The sequence below is a fragment of the Bos javanicus genome, chromosome 8 (assembly GCF_032452875.1).
Source record: "Bos javanicus breed banteng chromosome 8, ARS-OSU_banteng_1.0, whole genome shotgun sequence".
NCBI classification, from domain to species: Eukaryota; Metazoa; Chordata; class Mammalia; order Artiodactyla; family Bovidae; genus Bos; species Bos javanicus.
The window spans coordinates 90,380,172-90,386,171 of NC_083875.1; the positions used below are offsets into that span (position 1 = coordinate 90,380,172).

The following is a 6,000-nucleotide window of genomic DNA, read 5'->3' on the forward strand; positions in this document are numbered from 1 at the left end:
AGAAGGCAATGGCACCCCACTCCAGTACTCTTGCCTGAAAAATCCCATGGACAGAGGACCCTGGTGGGCTGCAGTCCATGGGGTCGCTAAAGAGTCAGAAACGACTGAGCGACTTCACTTTCACTTTTCACTTTCATGCACTGGAGAAGGCAATGGCAACCCACTCCAGTGTTCTTGCCTGGAGAATTCCAGGGACGGGGGAGCCTGGTGGGCTACCGTCTATGGGGTCGCACAGAGTCGGACACGACTGAAGCAACTTAGCATTAGCAGCAGATATGCAGATGACACCACCCTTATGGCAGAAAGTGAAGAGGAACTAAAAACCCTCTTGATGAAAGTGAAAGAGGAGAGTGAAAAAGTTGGCTTAAAGCTCAACATTCAGAAAATGAAGATTATGGCATCTGGTTCCATCACTTCATGGCAGATAGATGGGGAAACAGTGGAAACAGTGTCAGACTTTAATTTTGGGGGCTCCAAAATCACTGCAGATGGTGATTGCAGCCATGAAATTAAAAGACGCTTCCTCCTTGGAAGCAAAGTTATGACCAACCTAGATAGCATATAGAAAAGCAGAGACATTACTTTGCCAACAAAGGTCTGTCTAGTCAAGGCTAGGGTTTTTCCAGTGGTCATGTATGGATGTGAGAGTTGGACTGTGAAGAAAGCTGAGCGCCGAAGAATTGATGCTTTTGAACTGTGGTGTTGATGCTTTTGAACTGTGGTGTTGGAGAAGACTCTTGAGAGTCCCTTGGACTGCCAGGAGATCCAACCAGTCCATCCTAAAGGAGATCAGTCCTGGGTGTTCATTGGAAGGACTGATGCTGAAGCTGAAAGTCCAATACTTTGGCTACCTCATGCGAAGAGTTGATTCATTGGAAAAGACCCTGATGTTGGGAGGGATTGGGGGCAGGAGGAGAAAGGGACGACAGAGGATGAGATGGTTGGATGGCATCACTGACTCAATGGACATGGGTTTGGGTGGACTCCAGGAGTTGGTGATGGACAGGGAGGCGTGCTGTGATTCATGGACAGGACTGAGCGACTGAACTGAACTGAATTGAACTGAGGTCATATAGACATACATGTCTGTAATTACATAGACCATCTATAAATAAATATGTAGATCATTTGCAGACAGGACCAAATATTAAACCTAAGTTATATGGATGTAACTATAAGCAAGCTGAACAACAAATATAAGCAAACAAATATAATCTAAGTTTAAAAAATTGTCCTGCCTCTTATTACTACAATCTAAAAACATTTCAAGTGGTATTCAAATATTTCATTAGTCTCTTTATTTACTCTCTCAACATATGGATAAAACAATATCTATGATGAATTGATGCTCCCCACCCCCAAAAAAATCAACACATTTAACATTTTAGTGTCTCCAGACAAATTGCCTTTGCTTCAAATTACTTTATCCTTATTCAACAGGTTAGACTCTTGTAAACTTGAGCTGGAACACTGGTAGATTCCTTCAATCCATCTTTCATAAGGTTTAATGTCTTTCAATGGCTCCCCGCACCCGCCCACCACCACCACCCTCTGAATAAAACAGCAACCACCTTAATGTGATATGTTCAATTATTTAAAATCTGGCCCCAAATTCATTCCTAGACAGACTGATCATGTCAAACTTAAGTGTGTCAGCAGTTGTATGATCAATACCTACAGGGAACTTATGATATCCAGAAGCCCTAGGAATCACTCACATGGGAATAACAGATAACACAGGAAAACTTTTGATTGTAATGGTCTGACACCCATCATGACTCCGCTCCTGTTGTTCCTTCATCTAGACTGCTTTCCTCTAACCTATATTCTTAACCCTGCAGGAACATCACCTTCTCTCCATATGCCTGGGTATCTTCCCTACCAAGCTGTAAGGTCTCGAAGGGCACATCTTCATGTATCATGCCCACATCTGACTTATGGCAATTTTAAAGCCAAAAAATAAGCACCCAATAAAGATTTAATTAAAAATTTAGTAGACGACAAGCACAACTAAGCAACCTATTGTCGAAAAAAGAATGCTAGTAACTATAGCAAAGTTCAAAAGCATGAAGAAGAAGGAAATCAACAATGACTGGCACAGCTGCTGCATTTCAGGAACTGTACTGGGAACTCTACACATCCATTTCATTTAACTACTGTAATAGCCTTACATGATAGGCTTCATCCCAGTTTACAGTTGAGGAATAGCGCTTAGAAGGGCTATGTGATCAACCAGGTATGTGGCTTTGGACCAGTAAGGAGTGGGGTTGGATTTCAACCCAGACTCTTCAGAGTTGAAGGCCATTCAATCTCCACATCCAACTCCAGAGCTCACATCTTTTTCACAATGGATTCCCCATTTCCAATTTCTTTTTGTTCAAAGGAAAGAAAAAAAAACACAATTAAGCATCTAATAAATATAAGGGAGTATTTCCATGACATATATTTTTCTCAACAAATTAGAATTCTGCTAATTCAAAAGAAATATCCAACAACACTGTTATTTTTAATCTCTGCAATAATCCACCATAATTCTTCCAGAACAGCAGTATCATTTTTATGTGTTTCTAACATACCAGAGGAAAAAATGCTAACAATTAAGGAGTACAGCCAATGGAGTTTATCTGTATACAACCAGATAAGTCATTGGGAAGAGAGAACACTGCATAATTAAATTTCTTCTAGTTAAGATTTCAAATTAATAGCTCAATTATATCATATCAATACCGTTAAGAGTCAAATTTGAGGTACTCTTTCCCACAGGATGCACAGGCAAACAAAAATCACATCAACCTCCCACTCCATGATTTATGAGAGTGGTACCATTACCTGTAAGGACACCAATGACCAACATTTCGCCATTACCTAGATTTCATGAGTGTTACTACATGTTACACTAAAAACAACAAACTATATAAGGTCAAATATGGAAAACAATGTTGGTATTATTTCTCAGCACCACTAACCGGATACTGTGAATTGTTACCCTGGGGGAAAAGGAAAAGAACATAGCACTGTTTCCCAAACTAAGGTGACCAAAGACTCCTTTGATTTTCCTGTAGCATTTCTTAGCATGAGTGTCACAAAGAATACCACCTTAAACGCTGCTTCATATATATACTCAAAACAAAGTAAATATTATGACTGGGTTCTAAACTAGTAAATAAAGAAACAGTACTATCAAAACTCTGGGGATCATCTAAAATCTTAAAAAAAAAAAAAAACTCTAAGTTAATCATAGAGATTGACTGAAGGTCTCTTTCCTTAACTCATTTCTCAGAATTTTGAAGTAACCATTTTGCTACTCAAAGAAATTCTATTTTCTCACAAGAAACACACACCTACTATCGACGATTCTGACAAACATTTAACGACCTTTGCATGCAATTATCAACTCAAATCCCATGAACACCGGGGCCTGGTAGGTTAGTCCAGGAGGTCACAAAAAGAGTCGGACTCGACTTAGCTGCTCAACAACAAACCAAGTCTGATGATAAAGGTTCTATAAATTGTTAGCTACAATTTTTTGGTATTTGCCTCTTACCCAAGAATTGGGGGAAGGGCAGAAGTTTCCTCATCTCACTTGACCCTCATCTGAAATTTCACAGCCTCTTAAAAGTTCACAACCTCTGAGAACGTCAACAGACTCAATCTGTCCTGGTATATACACCCTCAAGTACAGGTTTAGTTTTCATTTCCTAACAAAGGTATGTAGAAAGCAATTACTGTACTCTCCATCAATCCCTTCAGACCGCAGAGTTCCTTCCAGAAAATTCCAACAGAAGTTATATAGGAATTCGCATTTGGGGAGGTATGTCGTCTTTGGCAGAAGTCAGGTTATACAGCGCAATCCTTTAACACTTAAATGTACTGAGGGTTGCTTTCTGACGTACAGCAGATCTGTATTTGTTACTTCAACATGCATGGAAAACCCTCTCCAAAACCAGGAATCCCAACCCACAAATCATAAAAAAAGCAAATAAGCGTGAAGCAACTGCGTAAACAGATTTGGGGTGCTTATTTCTAGGCATTTATGGCTGAGGCCATCACTAAAATTCAATCCGGTAAAGTCGACAACGCATCCCCAACAGGAAAGATGAACAGAGCCAACCGTAGGCACTGCGCAGTTTCCGCGCCGTGCGATTAATCTCAGCAAATGCTTGCGGAATGCGCTCAAGGTCACTCGTGATGAAAAAGAAAAGTGTGTGTGTGTGTGTTTGAGTGTGCGTGTGCAGAAACGCCCGCCGTCGGCTAGTCCCGCGCAGAGCTGCCCAGGGCGCGTGGACAAGCAGCCAAGGGGGCGGGGGAATTGAGGGGGGGGTTACCGAGATACCCGAAAAACCACCTTCTCCGCCAAGCCCACTGCTGCAGAACCCCGGCAACCACCCGGGAGGTTACGCCGTCGTAGGTACACAGCCCTGGGTAGGAGAGCAACGCCAGGCCTCCGGAGGGTCCCGATCTTGGAGAACCCCCTCCCCTTTCAGTGGTCCGGTTCCAGCGCCCCTCGAGCTACGGAGACCAGTCCTCCTTCCCACCCCCACCTCCTTCCACCCTCCGCCCCAGCCCCTCCCACGCCCCGAGGGCCGTTCCCCTCCCCCCTGACATCCCCTCCCACCACCCGGGGGTCCAGCCCCCACCCCCGCCCCAGGGGACTCCTACACCGCCCCCTCAGGCCCCGAGGGTCTCATTCCTTCCTCCCCCGCCCAGGCCGGGTTATGCAACACTCACCCGCCCCGCCCCCCCGCCAGCGCCCGCCGCATTGCCCCCCCTCCCCGGGCCCAGCCACCCCGCGCCCCCCGCCCGCTCGAGTGCCGAGGCCTCCCAAACAAAGCGCGCGGGGCTGGCCGGCCGGGCCGGGGGCGGCGGCCATGTTGGCGGGGGCGGCGAACAAAGGCGCGCGGCCCGAGCCCGAGGCCCCCGCCCGAAGCCCGGCCGGCAGGGGGCGCTGTACAGGCGCCGCCCGCCGCCCGGACAATGCGCCGCGGCCCGCTGCTCCCTGGGCGCCACCGCCCCTCAACGCGCCCCGCCCGCGGCCCCGCTGCGGCGCCCGCTCCCCGGCGCTGCACAGGCCTCACCTGCTGGCCTCCTAGGCCGCCGTCTGCAGCCCTTGGGCCCTGCCGTCCCGCGCCGCGATCCCGCCCCGGCCCGACCGAGCCAGACGGCGCCGCCCCGCCCCCGCTCCGCGGCCGCCGCCGCCCGCCCCCGACCGCACGGCGCACGCGCACTGCGTCCGCCGACTGCACCGGCAGCACCGCCCGGCCCTGGCCCGACGGGCCGTATTGCGCAGGCGCTCCAGCTGGAGGGAGGGGCCTAGAGGACAGAGGGCGGGGCCTGGCGGCAGGACTCGCCTGGAGGCTGCTCACCTGGCGGCGGGGCGGGACCGAATAAAGGAGGGCCTGGAGGTGGGGCGGGGCCTGGTGGTGCTGCAGGGAGGGGCCTGGCACCACTCACCTGGTAGCCAAGCACAGCGGACTAGGGCCTGGCGCCGGGGTGGGGCCTGGCAGCTGGGAGGGGCCAGGCGCGGCTCTCACCTGGGGGCGGGGCCTGGCTGGGTCCCAGCTGCGCTCCGAGAGGCGGCATTAAGGGCCCAAAGGCCCGGCGGCCAGGGACGGCGCGAATTGCGCCGGAAGTCTGGCATCCTTAGAAGTTTCGTTTTCGCGCGGTGGGAGGGTTTTCACCGACTGACTGATTCTCCCTGTCCTTGAATTTAAGCAGCAAGTCGACCTGCGTTGCACGCGCCGCCCCTTTGGAAGAAGCGGAATACAGTGACACGGCCATCCGCTGACAGAGCTGTGGTGGCCGAGGAAACGCAGCACTCAGCGCTGAGGGCTTCCCAATCGGGCCCCGCCGCCGCACTGCGCCACCGCGGCCGAAATTCGGGTCTCGCCCATTCACCTGCCCTACGTGGCGGGGGAGGACGAGCTTTGCAGCACTTGACGACGCCCTCCCTCCTTGTCCGTATTCCGCCCCCTCCACAAACTAGCCAACTCGCTCGGCCTT

At 50.0% G+C, this 6,000-nt stretch overlaps 1 protein-coding gene across 4 annotated transcripts in view; it reads right to left on the reverse strand.

Moving 5' to 3' along the window:
- SPIN1 (spindlin 1) overlaps positions 1–5,725 on the reverse strand; it is an 82,240-nt gene extending 76,515 nt beyond the window's left edge. For 2 of the 4 annotated variants that reach the window (XM_061426327.1, XM_061426324.1), the window contains exon 1: positions 5,076–5,162. The gene's annotated coding sequence lies outside the window, so the exon portion shown is untranslated. Of the gene's footprint in view, positions 1–4,345; positions 4,530–5,075; positions 5,163–5,531 lie in introns of those variants that run through there. The other 2 variants (XM_061426325.1, XM_061426326.1) reach the window with 2 other exon arrangements.
- Positions 5,726–6,000: the final 275 nt, after the last annotated feature.